Source organism: Notamacropus eugenii, chromosome X, assembly GCF_028372415.1.
Source record: "Notamacropus eugenii isolate mMacEug1 chromosome X, mMacEug1.pri_v2, whole genome shotgun sequence".
In the NCBI taxonomy this organism is placed as follows: domain Eukaryota; kingdom Metazoa; phylum Chordata; class Mammalia; order Diprotodontia; family Macropodidae; genus Notamacropus; species Notamacropus eugenii.
This window is the reverse complement of record NC_092879.1, coordinates 25,179,656-25,203,262: the sequence shown is the minus strand read 5'-3', so window position 1 is coordinate 25,203,262 and position 23,607 is coordinate 25,179,656. Positions and strand designations below refer to the sequence as shown.

At 39.3% G+C, this 23,607-nt stretch overlaps 1 long non-coding RNA gene across 16 annotated transcripts in view; it reads left to right on the top strand.

Annotated features, from left to right (window-relative positions):
• Positions 1 to 23,607, top strand: part of LOC140515338 (uncharacterized) — a 107,919-nt gene that overhangs the window by 18,263 nt on the left and 66,049 nt on the right. For 14 of the 16 annotated variants that reach the window (XR_011970976.1, XR_011970971.1, XR_011970967.1 and 11 more), the window contains exons 4-7: positions 2,522 to 2,610; positions 8,972 to 9,060; positions 15,420 to 15,508; positions 21,880 to 21,968. This is a non-coding gene — a long non-coding RNA (uncharacterized lncRNA). Of the gene's footprint in view, positions 1 to 2,496; positions 2,611 to 8,971; positions 9,061 to 15,394; positions 15,509 to 21,879; positions 21,969 to 23,607 lie in introns of all 16 variants that reach the window. The other 2 variants (XR_011970973.1, XR_011970977.1) reach the window with 2 other exon arrangements.

The window sequence follows — 23,607 nt, the reverse complement described above, 5'->3', positions numbered from 1 at the left end:
AGAATCGGTTATGCTTCAGCAAAAGTAAAACTGGCATGAGTAGCAGTCATCTGAGGCAAAGGAAAAATACAAAGGCAGCTAATTAAAAGAGGTGTTCAGAGAAATTACATTTTTCCAAAAGGCACCACAGACGAGGAATTAATATCAATACTGAAAAATATATACATCAAATGGTATAGCATCCAAATTCTTGAAGGCTATAGCAGGGAATAGGCAGTAACAGTCTGATAGCAGGGCCTATCAATTTACCACCTGACAGACCTAGATAAATTTAATTTATTAAATATCAGAAAGAGAAGATAAGGAGATAAATAGAATTTTGCAACGTTAGATATGGTAGACTTCTGAAGAATGCTGGATGGCAATAAAAAGGAGGATAGCATTTTTTATCTGATCTGCATGGGAGCTACAAAATAATGACCTTGTGTTTGGGCATAGAAGCCTCAGAAAAACGGCCAAAAAGAAAAAATCTTGAAGACATCCCTTTGGGATCATAATGCAGTAAAATACATATAATAAAGGACTTTTGATGCATAGGTTAAAAGTTAGTTGGAAACCAAGTCATCTACTTTTACAGAATGAGTGGATCAAAGAAGTAAAGATAGCACCAATAATTTCATTAAAGAAAATGACAAAAATGAAATAACATACCACAATTTGTGGGATGCAGAATAGGCAATACTTGAGGGCAAATATACAACTGTAAATGCTTATATCCATAAAAGGAGGGAAGAAGAGATCAACAGATTGTATTCATGAATTATATTCAAATTGGTCTTAGCAGTTATATAGCACCTCATCCTTTATTTACAATAATCACAAATCAGCAGCTGTCTTGTCAGATTAAGGCAGTGCAGTTAATTAGTTTTTTCAGAGGGCACATATATATATATGTGTATGTGTATATATATATATATATATATATATATATATATATATATATATATAAGTCTCTCTATATATAATCTATGTGTGTGTGTGTGTGTGTGTGTGTGTTTTAGACTTTCATCCCAATTTTTGGAATTTCTTAAATTTATAAATTGTTATAAGCAATGGCAATGCGAGGTTTTCAATTGTCTTGCAAATACACATTTTAGAATTTGTTAAACTTTCCAATTTTCTTTTTCACTTCTTTTTGAATTTGAGTGTATTAAATTATATCTCCGTATGAACAGGATACTTTCTTGAACACACAAATGTTATGTGTTGAATTTTTTGCCTGTTTCTTTTTCAATAGATCGTGATCCTTTATTGAAAACAATAGTGATGCCTACAGTAGCCTTAACCCTTCAAGACACAGCATGGGCTCTTTTTTGTTTTCACACATGTTTTCCTTTCAAAAAAAATTTTGGAACCAGAGTAGGCACTTGATATTCACCACTCCTGAAAGATGGTCCCTCAGGATGTATATTTTCAGATCACTATTTTACTGAAATAAATTATACTACATTTTATGTTGTACCTCATATACTAAATATATTTATGACAATTGGCTTCCCTTTATTTGTAATTCTGTATACACTGGAACTCTGAGCATAGAAAAAAGAGTCATTCCTTTCAGTTGCAACTAAAACCTCACATTCTGTAGGAATGCTTCCCCAGCCCCTTTTCATTCCAGTGCCTTCCTTCCTTTAATCATTTCACATTTATCCTGTATGTTGCTTTGTATACATATACTTGCATGCTGTGTGTCAGATGGAGGTGTAAGCTCTTTGGGGCAGGAATATCTTTTGTCTCTGTTTTGTATCCCTAGCTCTTAGCACAGTGCCTGACACGTAGTCAGTGCCTACTGACTATGTAAAGGTTGATCAATCGATTGGTTGTTCTCAGGACCATCCGAGGCCTTACAGTCTGTAATGGAAGAGCCTTCCAAGCCTTGCTACCTGCCTTCCCAGCCCTAACACTCTGTCCTCTCTGACCTCTCCCATGCCTGATATAACCCATGTTCACATCCCACAGACTCAGTCACTGTTTGTTCTCTGACCCTGACCACCTTCCAGATTCTGTGTCCTAAAGCCCCTCCCAAGCTGGATATTCTAGGTTGAAGGGTTCTACCTCCTTTGGTCTAAATTTGGTCGAAGCTCAGAAATTCCTTTTTAGATCTACATTTACTATCTCACATTCTGGCTTCTGTGTCAACTCCCAGTTTTGATGTTCAGAAACTCACTGCCATCCCAGTCCTGAAATTCTCCCTTCTCCTCTTTATCTATCCTATCATATATTTTCTTGAAATGTATATCCATGTCCATCAATCTTGTTCTAAAGCATCTGCCAGCTTTGCCATTTTATGTTCAAATTCTGCTCACTAAAGTGATAAGACTTTTTTCTCCTCTTCTGCTTTTCTATTCAGGTTTATCATGTTAAATTTCATGTCTGTTAAATAAGTACATGTTACAACATATTATTACGTCAAATCATGATAATACAGTGTTTAAATCTTTTAAAGTTGAACCTTTAAAAATGCATACTATATGCTAGCCTTATTTGTTTCAACAGATACTTCCCATTTATTTTGAGCCAGGTTGCACAGCGGATAGATCACTGGGCCTGGAGTCAGGAAGACCCAAGTTCAAATCTGACCTCAGACACTTCTTAGCTGAGTGACCCTGGGTAAGTCACTTAACCCTGTTTGCCTCAGTTTCCCTTTTGTCAAATAACTTAGAGCAGGAAATAGCAAACCACTGCCATATTCTTTGCCAATAACAGCACAAAGGGGTCCAGAAGAGTCAGACACCACTGAAAAATAGCAATATGTATCCTGCTAGCTCTGCCATTCTCTTGTCCCTCTCTGGCATCTCCAAGGCCCTCCCTCCTGTGTGCTGAGATCCTACTGAACCAGACACTGTCACTTTTCTGGCCCTGATCATCTTTGTGTGTTCCACATTCCCTGCCATCTTTGATGTTCTGGGTTGCATGGCACTATCCAGCTAGAACCCATGAATCCCAAATAGCCCCCAGTCTCTCATAGATGCTATGTTGGATGTGCCTTCTTCTGTGTTGTATCCTAGACACTATGCCACCTCTCAGTTTTGTTGCTCAGAGCCCAGACTCTGAATTCGCAGCCTGGAAATTCTCCACCCTAAGCTCTTTCTAAAACCCATTCCGGGATAGTGATTTCACGTTCAAAGGTCTTTTCTCTTCTGCTATTCTTCACATGTTTTTTCCTTTTCAGTTATGTAATTGTTTTTAGTATATTAAATCCTTGTATACCTTAGAAGCAGAGTTATTTAAAATCAGAAATTGCTTCCCTTGTGAATCATATGTACTTGCATTATTTTTTCTGTAAATATGGCCCATTCACTCACCATAACAATAACCTGTGAAACAACCATTCCTGTTAGAAAGACTGCCTTTGATTAAAGTTTTGAAGGCCGTTATTTTTTTACATTTTTTTCATTTACATTCAGATTAGGCACAGTATATTCACAATTCCATGTTGGGGGGCAGAGTGAGGGTGGCAGACTGAATAATCACAACAGTCAAACCTCCCCCAAAACCTCCCGTACAAAGAGACCCTAGAAAACACTGAATAGATTTCTGGGTAGGAAAGTCAAGAAAAAGTCACATTAAGTCCCAAGGCAGATGAAGAAGATGGAAGAGAAGCGTGCCAACGCTGGAGTGTAGGTTGCCCTTGGTATGGCGGATGTGGCACCTGAGGGTGCTGTTGGGCAGGCAGCAGCAGTGCGGCGTAGCAGTGGTGATGGCAGCAGCGGCACCGGTGCCCAGGAAGGAAAGGGGATTACTAAGTAGATTCCTTTTCAATTCCTGGGCGCAGGGTCAGGTGCCAATTGTTAGCTCTGTCACTCATTACACAGTGCTGAGTCGCAGTTCCAAGGTGGAGAAGAGTGGTGGTAGTCATGAGGAAGCAGCTGCCCTACCTGAGTAAGGACCAGAGCCCAGGTCATAAGGACAGTGACCGGACCTGTCATGGGATCACACCACTCTGAAGGCATCAAAAAGCTACAGATCCCTAGGTCTACTTGTGAAAGCAGAAGGACATAATAGACAGAAATTCAGCCCAGTCCTCCCCTCCAGAGGAGAGCAGAGCCCAGCTCTAACATAAAATCCAAAGTGAAGATGGAGGCTAAGGAAATGAGCAAACAAAAAGAACCTGAGCATACAAAGCTACTATGGTGACAGGAAAGCTCAGCAGAAAAACTCAGAAGAAGACAATGTCTTGAAAACAAGAGTGATATAAGAAAAATTGAGGAAATGATTGAAGGATGAGCGAAAATTTATGAAAAGAGAATTAACAATCAAGAAGAGGAATCTCCCAAAAAAATACCAAAGAAAATAATTCCTTAGAAATCAGAATTGGCCTACTGGTAAAAAAAAAAAAAAATGGAAAACCTCCATGAAGAAAACAACACCTTAGAAATGATAATTGGACAATTGGGAACTAATGACTCCATGAGACATCAAAAAATAGTAGAAACAAAGTGAAGAGACTGGAAAATAGGAGAAAATATTTAATATAGCTTAGGAAAAGTAAGTGACATGTAAAACAGAGCTGAGAGAGGTAATTCAAGAATCTGGGCACCACCTGAAAGCTATGGTTTAAAAGAGAGCCTTGGTATCCTATTTCAAGAAATCATAAATGGAAAATGGCCAAGTATCTTAGAACCAAAGAGGAGAGCTAAAATTGAGAGTCTCCTGGTCCCCCTGCTAAAGAAATCCTCAAATGAGAACTCCCAGTAATATTCTAGCCAAAATCCAGAGCTCCTAGGTCAAGGTACTGTACGCAGCCAGAAAGAAAGAATTCAAATACTCTGCAGCCACATTCAGAATCACACAAGATTGTACCGTATTACACTGCATAACTGTTGCCACCGCATAATTGTCACAGCCTGTTGTTGCTTATTTAGTGCAAAACTTGATTTATACCCTTTCGTTGTGTAATCACGTGGCATAATTCTGTTCACAAAAAAGTTTACAAAGGAGCAAGGTATTCCCCAGTGGCATATGGGTGCACATTTATCTCCCCCACATTGTGAGCTAGGAGCCTAGAGTTCTTAGCACACAGGCATTGTCAGTGTCTTTCCCAGAGCCAACCTGTGTGGTTTCTTTAGAGGGCTCCAGGACTAATGGTATTGTTACTCAACCCAGTGAAAAACTGAAGTGGCAGGGGAAGTGGTAGGCAGGTGAAGCCACCATGGTCAGGCACTTGAAATGGTAAGACTTGCATCTTCCCAATTTTAACCTATATTCATGAGTATTCCATACATTCTTATTCTTGAACCAAAGGCAGTTTGTACTAAATGATTTTTAGGTAACCCTGGTACAACTTTTTTTTCAAAACCTTTACATAATGGTTGCACCCCACTTTTCCGCAAAACATTTTGTCTGAAAATCTGTGACCGTCATGCACTGAAATATGGTATGTGGGACTGGAGAGCTTGGAATATGACTTTCCAGAAGGCACGGGAGCTAGGATTGCAACTATAGAGAGCCTACCCAGCCAAACTGAGTATAATCCTACAGGGGTAAAAATGGGTAATTAATGAAATAGAGAACCTTCAAGCATTCCTGAAGAAAAGACCAGAGCTGAATAACAAATTTGACATTCCATCAAAAGACTCAAGGGAAATATAAAAATGTCAACATGAGTGAGAGATCATAGCAATTGAACAAGTTTACACTGTTTAGATTCCCATGTGGGAAAATGATGCATGTAACCCCTAAGAACATAATCATCGTTATGGCACTTAGAAGGAGTCTACTAAGGCAGAGGGCATGGGTTTGGGTCTCTTATGTTAGTATAATCTCCAAAGAAGAAGGGTGGGAAAAACGTATGCACTGGGGGAAGGGGAAAGGGAGAGAAAGAATGGAGAAAGTTAACTTCCATAAAAGAGACTCTCAAGGAGAGTTTTTACAATGGAAGGAAAGTATGGGGCACAGAGTAGGCAATATTTGACCCTTACTCTTATCTGAACTGCTTGAATCTGAGAAGAGGGTGTGTGTGTGTGTGTGTGTGTGTGTGTGTGTGTGTGTGTGTGTGTGTGTATGTTTGCACATGCACACATACACGCGTACACGTACACACACACACACACAAATTTGGGTCAGGAAACTAATTTATCAATCTCAACAATGAAGTAGGAGGGGAATGGGCTAAGAGAAAGTGGAGGTGGATACAATAAGAGGGAATGATGGTTAAGGGAGGCAGTGCTCAGAAACAAAACAGACTCTTATACTGTTACTTCATGTTCGGAGAAAATTCGCAGGAGAAAATAGAGAAGGATGAGTAGAAGAGTATAGAGGGAAATAGACAATTAACAATCCTAACTGTGAATGTGAATGGATGGCCTCACCCACAAAATGGTAGATGACAGGAAAATGGATGAGAAACCAGAGTCCAACAAGGTGTTGTTTACAAGGGAGATGGGAAATAGAGACACACACACACACACAGAGTTGAAACAAGGTGTTGGAGCAGAATCGGTTATGCTTCAGCAAAAGTAAAACTGGCATGAGTAGCAGTCATCTGAGGCAAAGGAAAAATACAAAGGCAGCTAATTAAAAGAGGTGTTCAGAGAAATTACATTTTTCCAAAAGGCACCACAGACGAGGAATTAATATCAATACTGAAAAATATATACATCAAATGGTATAGCATCCAAATTCTTGAAGGCTATAGCAGGGAATAGGCAGTAACAGTCTGATAGCAGGGCCTATCAATTTACCACCTGACAGACCTAGATAAATTTAATTTATTAAATATCAGAAAGAGAAGATAAGGAGATAAATAGAATTTTGCAACGTTAGATATGGTAGACTTCTGAAGAATGCTGGATGGCAATAAAAAGGAGGATAGCATTTTTTATCTGATCTGCATGGGAGCTACAAAATAATGACCTTGTGTTTGGGCATAGAAGCCTCAGAAAAACGGCCAAAAAGAAAAAATCTTGAAGACATCCCTTTGGGATCATAATGCAGTAAAATACATATAATAAAGGACTTTTGATGCATAGGTTAAAAGTTAGTTGGAAACCAAGTCATCTACTTTTACAGAATGAGTGGATCAAAGAAGTAAAGATAGCACCAATAATTTCATTAAAGAAAATGACAAAAATGAAATAACATACCACAATTTGTGGGATGCAGAATAGGCAATACTTGAGGGCAAATATACAACTGTAAATGCTTATATCCATAAAAGGAGGGAAGAAGAGATCAACAGATTGTATTCATGAATTATATTCAAATTGGTCTTAGCAGTTATATAGCACCTCATCCTTTATTTACAATAATCACAAATCAGCAGCTGTCTTGTCAGATTAAGGCAGTGCAGTTAATTAGTTTTTTCAGAGGGCACATATATATATATGTGTATGTGTATATATATATATATATATATATATATATATATATATATATATATATATATATATATATATATAAGTCTCTCTATATATAATCTATGTGTGTGTGTGTGTGTGTGTGTGTTTTAGACTTTCATCCCAATTTTTGGAATTTCTTAAATTTATAAATTGTTATAAGCAATGGCAATGCGAGGTTTTCAATTGTCTTGCTAATACACATTTTAGAATTTGTTAAACTTTCCAATTTTCTTTTTCACTTCTTTTTGAATTTGAGTGTATTAAATTATATCTCCGTATGAACAGGATACTTTCTTGAACACACAAATGTTATGTGTTGAATTTTTTGCCTGTTTCTTTTTCAATAGATCGTGATCCTTTATTGAAAACAATAGTGATGCCTACAGTAGCCTTAACCCTTCAAGACACAGCATGGGCTCTTTTTTGTTTTCACACATGTTTTCCTTTCAAAAAAAATTTTGGAACCAGAGTAGGCACTTGATATTCACCACTCCTGAAAGATGGTCCCTCAGGATGTATATTTTCAGATCACTATTTTACTGAAATAAATTATACTACATTTTATGTTGTACCTCATATACTAAATATATTTATGACAATTGGCTTCCCTTTATTTGTAATTCTGTATACACTGGAACTCTGAGCATAGAAAAAAGAGTCATTCCTTTCAGTTGCAACTAAAACCTCACATTCTGTAGGAATGCTTCCCCAGCCCCTTTTAATTCCAGTGCCTTCCTTCCTTTAATCATTTCACATTTATCCTGTATGTTGCTTTGTATACATATACTTGCATGCTGTGTGTCAGATGGAGGTGTGAGCTCTTTGGGGCAGGAATATCTTTTGTCTCTGTTTTGTATCCCTAGCTCTTAGCACAGTGCCTGACACGTAGTCAGTGCCTACTGACTATGTAAAGGTTGATCAATCGATTGGTTGTTCTCAGGACCATCCGAGGCCTTACAGTCTGTAATGGAAGAGCCTTCCAAGCCTTGCTACCTGCCTTCCCAGCCCTAACACTCTGTCCTCTCTGACCTCTCCCATGCCTGATATAACCCATGTTCACATCCCACAGACTCAGTCACTGTTTGTTCTCTGACCCTGACCACCTTCCAGATTCTGTGTCCTAAAGCCCCTCCCAAGCTGGATATTCTAGGTTGAAGGGTTCTACCTCCTTTGGTCTAAATTTGGTCGAAGCTCAGAAATTCCTTTTTAGATCTACATTTACTATCTCACATTCTGGCTTCTGTGTCAACTCCCAGTTTTGATGTTCAGAAACTCACTGCCATCCCAGTCCTGAAATTCTCCCTTCTCCTCTTTATCTATCCTATCATATATTTTCTTGAAATGTATATCCATGTCCATCAATCTTGTTCTAAAGCATCTGCCAGCTTTGCCATTTTATGTTCAAATTCTGCTCACTAAAGTGATAAGACTTTTTTCTCCTCTTCTGCTTTTCTATTCAGGTTTATCATGTTAAATTTCATGTCTGTTAAATAAGTACATGTTACAACATATTATTACGTCAAATCATGATAATACAGTGTTTAAATCTTTTAAAGTTGAACCTTTAAAAATGCATACTATATGCTAGCCTTATTTGTTTCAACAGATACTTCCCATTTATTTTGAGCCAGGTTGCACAGCGGATAGATCACTGGGCCTGGAGTCAGGAAGACCCAAGTTCAAATCTGACCTCAGACACTTCTTAGCTGAGTGACCCTGGGTAAGTCACTTAACCCTGTTTGCCTCAGTTTCCCTTTTGTCAAATAACTTAGAGCAGGAAATAGCAAACCACTGCCATATTCTTTGCCAATAACAGCACAAAGGGGTCCAGAAGAGTCAGACACCACTGAAAAATAGCAATATGTATCCTGCTAGCTCTGCCATTCTCTTGTCCCTCTCTGGCATCTCCAAGGCCCTCCCTCCTGTGTGCTGAGATCCTACTGAACCAGACACTGTCACTTTTCTGGCCCTGATCATCTTTGTGTGTTCCACATTCCCTGCCATCTTTGATGTTCTGGGTTGCATGGCACTATCCAGCTAGAACCCATGAATCCCAAATAGCCCCCAGTCTCTCATAGATGCTATGTTGGATGTGCCTTCTTCTGTGTTGTATCCTAGACACTATGTCACCTCTCAGTTTTGTTGCTCAGAGCCCAGACTCTGAATTCGCAGCCTGGAAATTCTCCACCCTAAGCTCTTTCTAAAACCCATTCCGGGATAGTGATTTCACGTTCAAAGGTCTTTTCTCTTCTGCTATTCTTCACATGTTTTTTCCTTTTCAGTTATGTAATTGTTTTTAGTATATTAAATCCTTGTATACCTTAGAAGCAGAGTTATTTAAAATCAGAAATTGCTTCCCTTGTGAATCATATGTACTTGCATTATTTTTTCTGTAAATACGGCCCATTCACTCACCATAACAATAACCTGTGAAACAACCATTCCTGTTAGAAAGACTGCCTTTGATTAAAGTTTTGAAGGCCGTTATTTTTTTACATTTTTTTCATTTACATTCAGATTAGGCACAGTATATTCACAATTCCATGTTGGGGGGCAGAGTGAGGGTGGCAGACTGAATAATCACAACAGTCAAACCTCCCCCAAAACCTCCCGTACAAAGAGACCCCAGAAAACACTGAATAGATTTCTGGGTAGGAAAGTCAAGAAAAAGTCACATTAAGTCCCAAGGCAGATGAAGAAGATGGAAGAGAAGCGTGCCAACGCTGGAGTGTAGGTTGCCCTTGGTATGGCGGATGTGGCACCTGAGGGTGCTGTTGGGCAGGCAGCAGCAGTGCGGCGTAGCAGTGGTGATGGCAGCAGCGGCACCGGTGCCCAGGAAGGAAAGGGGATTACTAAGTAGATTCCTTTTCAATTCCTGGGCGCAGGGTCAGGTGCCAATTGTTAGCTCTGTCACTCATTACACAGTGCTGAGTCGCAGTTCCAAGGTGGAGAAGAGTGGTGGTAGTCATGAGGAAGCAGCTGCCCTACCTGAGTAAGGACCAGAGCCCAGGTCATAAGGACAGTGACCGGACCTGTCATGGGATCACACCACTCTGAAGGCATCAAAAAGCTACAGATCCCTAGGTCTACTTGTGAAAGCAGAAGGACATAATAGACAGAAATTCAGCCCAGTCCTCCCCTCCAGAGGAGAGCAGAGCCCAGCTCTAACATAAAATCCAAAGTGAAGATGGAGGCTAAGGAAATGAGCAAACAAAAAGAACCTGAGCATACAAAGCTACTATGGTGACAGGAAAGCTCAGCAGAAAAACTCAGAAGAAGACAATGTCTTGAAAACAAGAGTGATATAAGAAAAATTGAGGAAATGATTGAAGGATGAGCGAAAATTTATGAAAAGAGAATTAACAATCAAGAAGAGGAATCTCCCAAAAAAATACCAAAGAAAATAATTCCTTAGAAATCAGAATTGGCCTACTGGTAAAAAAAAAAAAAAATGGAAAACCTCCATGAAGAAAACAACACCTTAGAAATGATAATTGGACAATTGGGCACTATTGACTCCATGAGACATCAAAAAATAGTAGAAACAAAGTGAAGAGACTGGAAAATAGGAGAAAATATTTAATATAGCTTAGGAAAAGTAAGTGACATGTAAAACAGAGCTGAGAGAGGTAATTCAAGAATCTGGGCACCACCTGAAAGCTATGGTTTAAAAGAGAGCCTTGGTATCCTATTTCAAGAAATCATGAATGGAAAATGGCCAAGTATCTTAGAACCAAAGAGGAGAGCTAAAATTGAGAGTCTCCTGGTCCCCCTGCTAAAGAAATCCTCAAATGAGAACTCCCAGTAATATTCTAGCCAAAATCCAGAGCTCCTAGGTCAAGGTACTGTACGCAGCCAGAAAGAAAGAATTCAAATACTCTGCAGCCACATTCAGAATCACACAAGATTGTACCGTATTACACTGCATAACTGTTGCCACCGCATAATTGTCACAGCCTGTTGTTGCTTATTTAGTGCAAAACTTGATTTATACCCTTTCGTTGTGTAATCACGTGGCATAATTCTGTTCACAAAAAAGTTTACAAAGGAGCAAGGTATTCCCCAGTGGCATATGGGTGCACATTTATCTCCCCCACATTGTGAGCTAGGAGCCTAGAGTTCTTAGCACACAGGCATTGTCAGTGTCTTTCCCAGAGCCAACCTGTGTGGTTTCTTTAGAGGGCTCCAGGACTAATGGTATTGTTACTCAACCCAGTGAAAAACTGAAGTGGCAGGGGAAGTGGTAGGCAGGTGAAGCCACCATGGTCAGGCACTTGAAATGGTAAGACTTGCATCTTCCCAATTTTAACCTATATTCATGAGTATTCCATACATTCTTATTCTTGCACCAAAGGCAGTTTGTACTAAATGATTTTTAGGTAACCCTGGTACAACTTTTTTTTCAAAACCTTTACATAATGGTTGCACCCCACTTTTCCGCAAAACATTTTGTCTGAAAATCTGTGACCGTCATGCACTGAAATATGGTATGTGGGACTGGAGAGCTTGGAATATGACTTTCCAGAAGGCACGGGAGCTAGGATTGCAACCATAGAGAGCCTACCCAGCCAAACTGAGTATAATCCTACAGGGGTAAAAATGGGTAATTAATGAAATAGAGAACCTTCAAGCATTCCTGAAGAAAAGACCAGAGCTGAATAACAAATTTGACATTCCATCAAAAGACTCAAGGGAAATATAAAAATGTCAACATGAGTGAGAGATCATAGCAATTGAACAAGTTTACACTGTTTAGATTCCCATGTGGGAAAATGATGCATGTAACCCCTAAGAACATAATCATCGTTATGGCACTTAGAAGGAGTCTACTAAGGCAGAGGGCATGGGTTTGGGTCTCTTATGTTAGTATAATCTCCAAAGAAGAAGGGTGGGAAAAACGTATGCACTGGGGGAAGGGGAAAGGGAGAGAAAGAATGGAGAAAGTTAACTTCCATAAAAGAGACTCTCAAGGAGAGTTTTTACAATGGAAGGAAAGTATGGGGCACAGAGTAGGCAATATTTGACCCTTACTCTTATCTGAACTGCTTGAATCTGAGAAGAGGGTGTGTGTGTGTGTGTGTGTGTGTGTGTGTGTGTGTGTGTGTGTGTGTGTGTGTGTATGTTTGCACATGCACACATACACGCGTACACGTACACACACACACACACACACACAAATTTGGGTCAGGAAACTAATTTATCAATCTCAACAATGAAGTAGGAGGGGAATGGGCTAAGAGAAAGTGGAGGTGGATACAATAAGAGGGAATGATGGTTAAGGGAGGCAGTGCTCAGAAACAAAACAGACTCTTATACTGTTACTTCATGTTCGGAGAAAATTCGCAGGAGAAAATAGAGAAGGATGAGTAGAAGAGTATAGAGGGAAATAGACAATTAACAATCCTAACTGTGAATGTGAATGGATGGCCTCACCCACAAAATGGTAGATGACAGGAAAATGGATGAGAAACCAGAGTCCAACAAGGTGTTGTTTACAAGGGAGATGGGAAATAGAGACACACACACACACACAGAGTTGAAACAAGGTGTTGGAGCAGAATCGGTTATGCTTCAGCAAAAGTAAAACTGGCATGAGTAGCAGTCATCTGAGGCAAAGGAAAAATACAAAGGCAGCTAATTAAAAGAGGTGTTCAGAGAAATTACATTTTTCCAAAAGGCACCACAGACGAGGAATTAATATCAATACTGAAAAATATATACATCAAATGGTATAGCATCCAAATTCTTGAAGGCTATAGCAGGGAATAGGCAGTAACAGTCTGATAGCAGGGCCTATCAATTTACCACCTGACAGACCTAGATAAATTTAATTTATTAAATATCAGAAAGAGAAGATAAGGAGATAAATAGAATTTTGCAACGTTAGATATGGTAGACTTCTGAAGAATGCTGGATGGCAATAAAAAGGAGGATAGCATTTTTTATCTGATCTGCATGGGAGCTACAAAATAATGACCTTGTGTTTGGGCATAGAAGCCTCAGAAAAACGGCCAAAAAGAAAAAATCTTGAAGACATCCCTTTGGGATCATAATGCAGTAAAATACATATAATAAAGGACTTTTGATGCATAGGTTAAAAGTTAGTTGGAAACCAAGTCATCTACTTTTACAGAATGAGTGGATCAAAGAAGTAAAGATAGCACCAATAATTTCATTAAAGAAAATGACAAAAATGAAATAACATACCACAATTTGTGGGATGCAGAATAGGCAATACTTGAGGGCAAATATACAACTGTAAATGCTTATATCCATAAAAGGAGGGAAGAAGAGATCAACAGATTGTATTCATGAATTATATTCAAATTGGTCTTAGCAGTTATATAGCACCTCATCCTTTATTTACAATAATCACAAATCAGCAGCTGTCTTGTCAGATTAAGGCAGTGCAGTTAATTAGTTTTTTCAGAGGGCACATATATATATATGTGTATGTGTATATATATATATATATATATATATATATATATATATATATATATATAAGTCTCTCTATATATAATCTATGTGTGTGTGTGTGTGTGTGTGTGTGTTTTAGACTTTCATCCCAATTTTTGGAATTTCTTAAATTTATAAATTGTTATAAGCAATGGCAATGCGAGGTTTTCAATTGTCTTGCAAATACACATTTTAGAATTTGTTAAACTTTCCAATTTTCTTTTTCACTTCTTTTTGAATTTGAGTGTATTAAATTATATCTCCGTATGAACAGGATACTTTCTTGAACACACAAATGTTATGTGTTGAATTTTTTGCCTGTTTCTTTTTCAATAGATCGTGATCCTTTATTGAAAACAATAGTGATGCCTACAGTAGCCTTAACCCTTCAAGACACAGCATGGGCTCTTTTTTGTTTTCACACATGTTTTCCTTTCAAAAAAAATTTTGGAACCAGAGTAGGCACTTGATATTCACCACTCCTGAAAGATGGTCCCTCAGGATGTATATTTTCAGATCACTATTTTACTGAAATAAATTATACTACATTTTATGTTGTACCTCATATACTAAATATATTTATGACAATTGGCTTCCCTTTATTTGTAATTCTGTATACACTGGAACTCTGAGCATAGAAAAAAGAGTCATTCCTTTCAGTTGCAACTAAAACCTCACATTCTGTAGGAATGCTTCCCCAGCCCCTTTTCATTCCAGTGCCTTCCTTCCTTTAATCATTTCACATTTATCCTGTATGTTGCTTTGTATACATATACTTGCATGCTGTGTGTCAGATGGAGGTGTAAGCTCTTTGGGGCAGGAATATCTTTTGTCTCTGTTTTGTATCCCTAGCTCTTAGCACAGTGCCTGACACGTAGTCAGTGCCTACTGACTATGTAAAGGTTGATCAATCGATTGGTTGTTCTCAGGACCATCCGAGGCCTTACAGTCTGTAATGGAAGAGCCTTCCAAGCCTTGCTACCTGCCTTCCCAGCCCTAACACTCTGTCCTCTCTGACCTCTCCCATGCCTGATATAACCCATGTTCACATCCCACAGACTCAGTCACTGTTTGTTCTCTGACCCTGACCACCTTCCAGATTCTGTGTCCTAAAGCCCCTCCCAAGCTGGATATTCTAGGTTGAAGGGTTCTACCTCCTTTGGTCTAAATTTGGTCGAAGCTCAGAAATTCCTTTTTAGATCTACATTTACTATCTCACATTCTGGCTTCTGTGTCAACTCCCAGTTTTGATGTTCAGAAACTCACTGCCATCCCAGTCCTGAAATTCTCCCTTCTCCTCTTTATCTATCCTATCATATATTTTCTTGAAATGTATATCCATGTCCATCAATCTTGTTCTAAAGCATCTGCCAGCTTTGCCATTTTATGTTCAAATTCTGCTCACTAAAGTGATAAGACTTTTTTCTCCTCTTCTGCTTTTCTATTCAGGTTTATCATGTTAAATTTCATGTCTGTTAAATAAGTACATGTTACAACATATTATTATGTCAAATCATGATAATACAGTGTTTAAATCTTTTAAAGTTGAACCTTTAAAAATGCATACTATATGCTAGCCTTATTTGTTTCAACAGATACTTCCCATTTATTTTGAGCCAGGTTGCACAGCGGATAGATCACTGGGCCTGGAGTCAGGAAGACCCAAGTTCAAATCTGACCTCAGACACTTCTTAGCTGAGTGACCCTGGGTAAGTCACTTAACCCTGTTTGCCTCAGTTTCCCTTTTGTCAAATAACTTAGAGCAGGAAATAGCAAACCACTGCCATATTCTTTGCCAATAACAGCACAAAGGGGTCCAGAAGAGTCAGACACCACTGAAAAATAGCAATATGTATCCTGCTAGCTCTGCCATTCTCTTGTCCCTCTCTGGCATCTCCAAGGCCCTCCCTCCTGTGTGCTGAGATCCTACTGAACCAGACACTGTCACTTTTCTGGCCCTGATCATCTTTGTGTGTTCCACATTCCCTGCCATCTTTGATGTTCTGGGTTGCATGGCACTATCCAGCTAGAACCCATGAATCCCAAATAGCCCCCAGTCTCTCATAGATGCTATGTTGGATGTGCCTTCTTCTGTGTTGTATCCTAGACACTATGTCACCTCTCAGTTTTGTTGCTCAGAGCCCAGACTCTGAATTCGCAGCCTGGAAATTCTCCACCCTAAGCTCTTTCTAAAACCCATTCCGGGATAGTGATTTCACGTTCAAAGGTCTTTTCTCTTCTGCTATTCTTCACATGTTTTTTCCTTTTCAGTTATGTAATTGTTTTTAGTATATTAAATCCTTGTATACCTTAGAAGCAGAGTTATTTAAAATCAGAAATTGCTTCCCTTGTGAATCATATGTACTTGCATTATTTTTTCTGTAAATATGGCCCATTCACTCACCATAACAATAACCTGTGAAACAACCATTCCTGTTAGAAAGACTGCCTTTGATTAAAGTTTTGAAGGCCGTTATTTTTTTACATTTTTTTCATTTACATTCAGATTAGGCACAGTATATTCACAATTCCATGTTGGGGGGCAGAGTGAGGGTGGCAGACTGAATAATCACAACAGTCAAACCTCCCCCAAAACCTCCCGTACAAAGAGACCCTAGAAAACACTGAATAGATTTCTGGGTAGGAAAGTCAAGAAAAAGTCACATTAAGTCCCAAGGCAGATGAAGAAGATGGAAGAGAAGCGTGCCAACGCTGGAGTGTAGGTTGCCCTTGGTATGGCGGATGTGGCACCTGAGGGTGCTGTTGGGCAGGCAGCAGCAGTGCGGCGTAGCAGTGGTGATGGCAGCAGCGGCACCGGTGCCCAGGAAGGAAAGGGGATTACTAAGTAGATTCCTTTTCAATTCCTGGGCGCAGGGTCAGGTGCCAATTGTTAGCTCTGTCACTCATTACACAGTGCTGAGTCGCAGTTCCAAGGTGGAGAAGAGTGGTGGTAGTCATGAGGAAGCAGCTGCCCTACCTGAGTAAGGACCAGAGCCCAGGTCATAAGGACAGTGACCGGACCTGTCATGGGATCACACCACTCTGAAGGCATCAAAAAGCTACAGATCCCTAGGTCTACTTGTGAAAGCAGAAGGACATAATAGACAGAAATTCAGCCCAGTCCTCCCCTCCAGAGGAGAGCAGAGCCCAGCTCTAACATAAAATCCAAAGTGAAGATGGAGGCTAAGGAAATGAGCAAACAAAAAGAACCTGAGCATACAAAGCTACTATGGTGACAGGAAAGCTCAGCAGAAAAACTCAGAAGAAGACAATGTCTTGAAAACAAGAGTGATATAAGAAAAATTGAGGAAATGATTGAAGGATGAGCGAAAATTTATGAAAAGAGAATTAACAATCAAGAAGAGGAATCTCCCAAAAAAATACCAAAGAAAATAATTCCTTAGAAATCAGAATTGGCCTACTGGTAAAAAAAAAAAAAAATGGAAAACCTCCATGAAGAAAACAACACCTTAGAAATGATAATTGGACAATTGGGAACTAATGACTCCATGAGACATCAAAAAATAGTAGAAACAAAGTGAAGAGACTGGAAAATAGGAGAAAATATTTAATATAGCTTAGGAAAAGTAAGTGACATGTAAAACAGAGCTGAGAGAGGTAATTCAAGAATCTGGGCACCACCTGAAAGCTATGGTTTAAAAGAGAGCCTTGGTATCCTATTTCAAGAAATCATAAATGGAAAATGGCCAAGTATCTTAGAACCAAAGAGGAGAGCTAAAATTGAGAGTCTCCTGGTCCCCCTGCTAAAGAAATCCTCAAATGAGAACTCCCAGTAATATTCTAGCCAAAATCCAGAGCTCCTAGGTCAAGGTACTGTACGCAGCCAGAAAGAAAGAATTCAAATACTCTGCAGCCACATTCAGAATCACACAAGATTGTACCGTATTACACTGCATAACTGTTGCCACCGCATAATTGTCACAGCCTGTTGTTGCTTATTTAGTGCAAAACTTGATTTATACCCTTTCGTTGTGTAATCATGTGGCATAATTCTGTTCACAAAAAAGTTTACAAAGGAGCAAGGTATTCCCCAGTGGCATATGGGTGCACATTTATCTCCCCCACATTGTGAGCTAGGAGCCTAGAGTTCTTAGCACACAGGCATTGTCAGTGTCTTTCCCAGAGCCAACCTGTGTGGTTTCTTTAGAGGGCTCCAGGACTAATGGTATTGTTACTCAACCCAGTGAAAAACTGAAGTGGCAGGGGAAGTGGTAGGCAGGTGAAGCCACCATGGTCAGGCACTTGAAATGGTAAGACTTGCATCTTCCCAATTTTAACCTATATTCATGAGTATTCCATACATTCTTATTCTTGAACCAAAGGCAGTTTGTACTAAATGATTTTTAGGTAACCCTGGTACAACTTTTTTTTCAAAACCTTTACATAATGGTTGCACCCCACTTTTCCGCAAAACATTTTGTCTGAAAATCTGTGACCGTCATGCACTGAAATATGGTATGTGGGACTGGAGAGCTTGGAATATGACTTTCCAGAAGGCACGGGAGCTAGGATTGCAACTATAGAGAGCCTACCCAGCCAAACTGAGTATAATCCTACAGGGGTAAAAATGGGTAATTAATGAAATAGAGAACCTTCAAGCATTCCTGAAGAAAAGACCAGAGCTGAATAACAAATTTGACATTCCATCAAAAGACTCAAGGGAAATATAAAAATGTCAACATGAGTGAGAGATCATAGCAATTGAACAAGTTTACACTGTTTAGATTCCCATGTGGGAAAATGATGCATGTAACCCCTAAGAACATAATCATCGTTATGGCACTTAGAAGGAGTCTACTAAGGCAGAGGGCATGGGTTTGGGTCTCTTATGTTAGTATAATCTCCAAAGAAGAAGGGTGGGAAAAACGTATGCACTGGGGGAAGGGGAAAGGGAGAGAAAGAATGGAGAAAGTTAACTTCCATAAAAGAGACTCTCAAGGAGAGTTTTTACAATGGAAGGAAAGTATGGGGCACAGAGTAGGCAATATTTGACCCTTACTCTTATCTGAACTGCTTGAATCTGAGAAGAGGGTGTGTGTGTGTGTGTGTGTGTGTGTGTGTGTGTGTGTGTGTGTGTGTGTGTGTGTATGTTTGCACATGCACACATACACGCGTACACGTACACACACACACACACACACAAATTTGGGTCAGGAAACTAATTTATCAATCTCAACAATGAAGTAGGAGGGGAATGGGCTAAGAGAAAGTGGAGGTGGATACAATAAGAGGGAATGATGGTTAAGGGAGGCAGTGCTCAGAAACAAAACAGACTCTTATACTGTTACTTCATGTTCGGAGAAAATTCGCAGGAGAAAATAGAGAAGGATGAGTAGAAGAGTATAGAGGGAAATAGACAATTAACAATCCTAACTGTGAATGTGAATGGATGGCCTCACCCACAAAATGGTAGATGACAGGAAAATGGATGAGAAACCAGAGTCCAACAAGGTGTTGTTTACAAGGGAGATGGGAAATAGAGACACACACACACACACAGAGTTGAAACAAGGTGTTGGAGCAGAATCGGTTATGCTTCAGCAAAAGTAAAACTGGCATGAGTAGCAGTCATCTGAGGCAAAGGAAAAATACAAAGGCAGCTAATTAAAAGAGGTGTTCAGAGAAATTACATTTTTCCAAAAGGCACCACAGACGAGGAATTAATATCAATACTGAAAAATATATACATCAAATGGTATAGCATCCAAATTCTTGAAGGCTATAGCAGGGAATAGGCAGTAACAGTCTGATAGCAGGGCCTATCAATTTACCACCTGACAGACCTAGATAAATTTAATTTATTAAATATCAGAAAGAGAAGATAAGGAGATAAATAGAATTTTGCAACGTTAGATATGGTAGACTTCTGAAGAATGCTGGATGGCAATAAAAAGGAGGATAGCATTTTTTATCTGATCTGCATGGGAGCTACAAAATAATGACCTTGTGTTTGGGCATAGAAGCCTCAGAAAAACGGCCAAAAAGAAAAAATCTTGAAGACATCCCTTTGGGATCATAATGCAGTAAAATACATATAATAAAGGACTTTTGATGCATAGGTTAAAAGTTAGTTGGAAACCAAGTCATCTACTTTTACAGAATGAGTGGATCAAAGAAGTAAAGATAGCACCAATAATTTCATTAAAGAAAATGACAAAAATGAAATAACATACCACAATTTGTGGGATGCAGAATAGGCAATACTTGAGGGCAAATATACAACTGTAAATGCTTATATCCATAAAAGGAGGGAAGAAGAGATCAACAGATTGTATTCATGAATTATATTCAAATTGGTCTTAGCAGTTATATAGCACCTCATCCTTTATTTACAATAATCACAAATCAGCAGCTGTCTTGTCAGATTAAGGCAGTGCAGTTAATTAGTTTTTTCAGAGGGCACATATATATATATGTGTATGTGTATATATATATATATATATATATATATATATATATATATATATATATATATATATATATATAAGTCTCTCTATATATAATCTATGTGTGTGTGTGTGTGTGTGTGTGTGTTTTAGACTTTCATCCCAATTTTTGGAATTTCTTAAATTTATAAATTGTTATAAGCAATGGCAATGCGAGGTTTTCAATTGTCTTGCTAATACACATTTTAGAATTTGTTAAACTTTCCAATTTTCTTTTTCACTTCTTTTTGAATTTGAGTGTATTAAATTATATCTCCGTATGAACAGGATACTTTCTTGAACACACAAATGTTATGTGTTGAATTTTTTGCCTGTTTCTTTTTCAATAGATCGTGATCCTTTATTGAAAACAATAGTGATGCCTACAGTAGCCTTAACCCTTCAAGACACAGCATGGGCTCTTTTTTGTTTTCACACATGTTTTCCTTTCAAAAAAAATTTTGGAACCAGAGTAGGCACTTGATATTCACCACTCCTGAAAGATGGTCCCTCAGGATGTATATTTTCAGATCACTATTTTACTGAAATAAATTATACTACATTTTATGTTGTACCTCATATACTAAATATATTTATGACAATTGGCTTCCCTTTATTTGTAATTCTGTATACACTGGAACTCTGAGCATAGAAAAAAGAGTCATTCCTTTCAGTTGCAACTAAAACCTCACATTCTGTAGGAATGCTTCCCCAGCCCCTTTTAATTCCAGTGCCTTCCTTCCTTTAATCATTTCACATTTATCCTGTATGTTGCTTTGTATACATATACTTGCATGCTGTGTGTCAGATGGAGGTGTGAGCTCTTTGGGGCAGGAATATCTTTTGTCTCTGTTTTGTATCCCTAGCTCTTAGCACAGTGCCTGACACGTAGTCATTGCCTACTGACTATGTAAAGGTTGATCAATCGATTGGTTGTTCTCAGGACCATCCGAGGCCTTACAGTCTGTAATGGAAGAGCCTTCCAAGCCTTGCTACCTGCCTTCCCAGCCCTAACACTCTGTCCTCTCTGACCTCTCCCATGCCTGATATAACCCATGTTCACATCCCACAGACTCAGTCACTGTTTGTTCTCTGACCCTGACCACCTTCCAGATTCTGTGTCCTAAAGCCCCTCCCAAGCTGGATATTCTAGGTTGAAGGGTTCTACCTCCTTTGGTCTAAATTTGGTCGAAGCTCAGAAATTCCTTTTTAGATCTACATTTACTATCTCACATTCTGGCTTCTGTGTCAACTCCCAGTTTTGATGTTCAGAAACTCACTGCCATCCCAGTCCTGAAATTCTCCCTTCTCCTCTTTATCTATCCTATCATATATTTTCTTGAAATGTATATCCATGTCCATCAATCTTGTTCTAAAGCATCTGCCAGCTTTGCCATTTTATGTTCAAATTCTGCTCACTAAAGTGATAAGACTTTTTTCTCCTCTTCTGCTTTTCTATTCAGGTTTATCATGTTAAATTTCATGTCTGTTAAATAAGTACATGTTACAACATATTATTACGTCAAATCATGATAATACAGTGTTTAAATCTTTTAAAGTTGAACCTTTAAAAATGCATACTATATGCTAGCCTTATTTGTTTCAACAGATACTTCCCATTTATTTTGAGCCAGGTTGCACAGCGGATAGATCACTGGGCCTGGAGTCAGGAAGACCCAAGTTCAAATCTGACCTCAGACACTTCTTAGCTGAGTGACCCTGGGTAAGTCACTTAACCCTGTTTGCCTCAGTTTCCCTTTTGTCAAATAACTTAGAGCAGGAAATAGCAAACCACTGCCATATTCTTTGCCAATAACAGCACAAAGGGGTCCAGAAGAGTCAGACACCACTGAAAAATAGCAATATGTATCCTGCTAGCTCTGCCATTCTCTTGTCCCTCTCTGGCATCTCCAAGGCCCTCCCTCCTGTGTGCTGAGATCCTACTGAACCAGACACTGTCACTTTTCTGGCCCTGATCATCTTTGTGTGTTCCACATTCCCTGCCATCTTTGATGTTCTGGGTTGCATGGCACTATCCAGCTAGAACCCATGAATCCCAAATAGCCCCCAGTCTCTCATAGATGCTATGTTGGATGTGCCTTCTTCTGTGTTGTATCCTAGACACTATGTCACCTCTCAGTTTTGTTGCTCAGAGCCCAGACTCTGAATTCGCAGCCTGGAAATTCTCCACCCTAAGCTCTTTCTAAAACCCATTCCGGGATAGTGATTTCACGTTCAAAGGTCTTTTCTCTTCTGCTATTCTTCACATGTTTTTTCCTTTTCAGTTATGTAATTGTTTTTAGTATATTAAATCCTTGTATACCTTAGAAGCAGAGTTATTTAAAATCAGAAATTGCTTCCCTTGTGAATCATATGTACTTGCATTATTTTTTCTGTAAATACGGCCCATTCACTCACCATAACAATAACCTGTGAAACAACCATTCCTGTTAGAAAGACTGCCTTTGATTAAAGTTTTGAAGGCCGTTATTTTTTTACATTTTTTTCATTTACATTCAGATTAGGCACAGTATATTCACAATTCCATGTTGGGGGGCAGAGTGAGGGTGGCAGACTGAATAATCACAACAGTCAAACCTCCCCCAAAACCTCCCGTACAAAGAGACCCCAGAAAACACTGAATAGATTTCTGGGTAGGAAAGTCAAGAAAAAGTCACATTAAGTCCCAAGGCAGATGAAGAAGATGGAAGAGAAGCGTGCCAACGCTGGAGTGTAGGTTGCCCTTGGTATGGCGGATGTGGCACCTGAGGGTGCTGTTGGGCAGGCAGCAGCAGTGCGGCGTAGCAGTGGTGATGGCAGCAGCGGCACCGGTGCCCAGGAAGGAAAGGGGATTACTAAGTAGATTCCTTTTCAATTCCTGGGCGCAGGGTCAGGTGCCAATTGTTAGCTCTGTCACTCATTACACAGTGCTGAGTCGCAGTTCCAAGGTGGAGAAGAGTGGTGGTAGTCATGAGGAAGCAGCTGCCCTACCTGAGTAAGGACCAGAGCCCAGGTCATAAGGACAGTGACCGGACCTGTCATGGGATCACACCACTCTGAAGGCATCAAAAAGCTACAGATCCCTAGGTCTACTTGTGAAAGCAGAAGGACATAATAGACAGAAATTCAGCCCAGTCCTCCCCTCCAGAGGAGAGCAGAGCCCAGCTCTAACATAAAATCCAAAGTGAAGATGGAGGCTAAGGAAATGAGCAAACAAAAAGAACCTGAGCATACAAAGCTACTATGGTGACAGGAAAGCTCAGCAGAAAAACTCAGAAGAAGACAATGTCTTGAAAACAAGAGTGATATAAGAAAAATTGAGGAAATGATTGAAGGATGAGCGAAAATTTATGAAAAGAGAA